Source organism: Otolemur garnettii, unplaced genomic scaffold, assembly GCF_000181295.1.
Source record: "Otolemur garnettii isolate 467f Iridium unplaced genomic scaffold, OtoGar3 scaffold00020, whole genome shotgun sequence".
Classification (NCBI taxonomy): Eukaryota; Metazoa; Chordata; class Mammalia; order Primates; family Galagidae; genus Otolemur; species Otolemur garnettii.
Window position 1 is genome coordinate 19,118,856 of NW_003852415.1, and position 1,136 is coordinate 19,119,991.

Sequence of the window (1,136 nt, forward strand, 5' to 3'; positions counted from 1 at the left end):
TGAGCCCAAGAGTTGGAGGTTGCTGTGAGCTATGATGCCAGGGTGCTCTACCCAGGGCAACAGGTTGAGATTCTGTCTCAAAAAAAAAAAAAAAAAAAAAAAAAAAAAAAAAAGAGAGAGAGAGAGAAAGAAAGAAAAGAAAGAAAGAAAGTTATTACTTACAGATATGTCGGGTGGCTGGAAAGTTCAAGAACGAGGCACTAGCAGAATTCGTGTCTGGTAAGGGCCAGTTCTCATAGATGAAGCCTTCTGTGTGTCTTCACATGGCAGGAAGGCTAAACAAGCTACCCTCAGGGCCTCTTTTATAAGATCACCAATCCTGGCGTGGTGCCTATAGCTCAAGCGGCTAAGGTACCAGCCACATACACCAGAGCTGGCAGGTTCAAAGCAGCCTGAGCCTGCCAAACAGCAGTGACAACTACAACCAAAAAATAGCCAGACATTGTGGCAGGCACCTGTAGCCCCAGCTACTTGGAAGGCCTATAGGCATGAGCCACCACAACTGACCCCTCAAAGTTCTTTAACTTGGTGCTTTCTCTGTTTATTGTTTGTAATTATCTCTCACAGTCTCAGCAGACACTGTACCTATATGCATTTCTTTTCATTAGATTTTCTGTTTTTTAAATTTTAGACTAATATGCCGAATGATTAGGTTTGTTTGCATTTGTTAGGCAAAGTCCAAGTTGTATTGAGCACTTCACCCAAGAGGCTGAGGCCAGAAGTTTGAGATCAGCCTGGGCAACATATGGAGACCTTACCTGTACAAAAAAATTATTTTAAAAAATATTAGCTGGGTATGGTGGCATTCATCTGTAGTCCCAGGTATTCAGGAGCCTGAAGCAAGAGGATCACTTGAGCATAGAAGTTTGAGGCTGTGGTGAGCCTTGCACACCATTGCACTCCAGCCTGGACATTAGAGTGAAATCCTATCTCCTCCTACCCACCCCCCCAAAAAAAAGAAATGCCATCATCCAACATGAGCTCCCTTACTACACTTTCTCTCCTCTCCTTCACAATATTTGCCTCTGTATCCTCCTTTTTGTTTTTTGTTAGAGACAAGTTTCACTCTGTAGCCCAGGATGGAGTGCAGGGGTATGATCATAGCTCACTGCAGCTTTTTTTTTTTTTTTTTTTTT

General features: G+C 43.0%; 1 protein-coding gene across 1 annotated transcript in view; it reads left to right on the forward strand.

The window, feature by feature from the left end:
- Positions 1 to 1,136, forward strand: part of UBR7 (ubiquitin protein ligase E3 component n-recognin 7 (putative)) — a 31,137-nt gene that overhangs the window by 14,811 nt on the left and 15,190 nt on the right. The window lies entirely within an intron of this gene.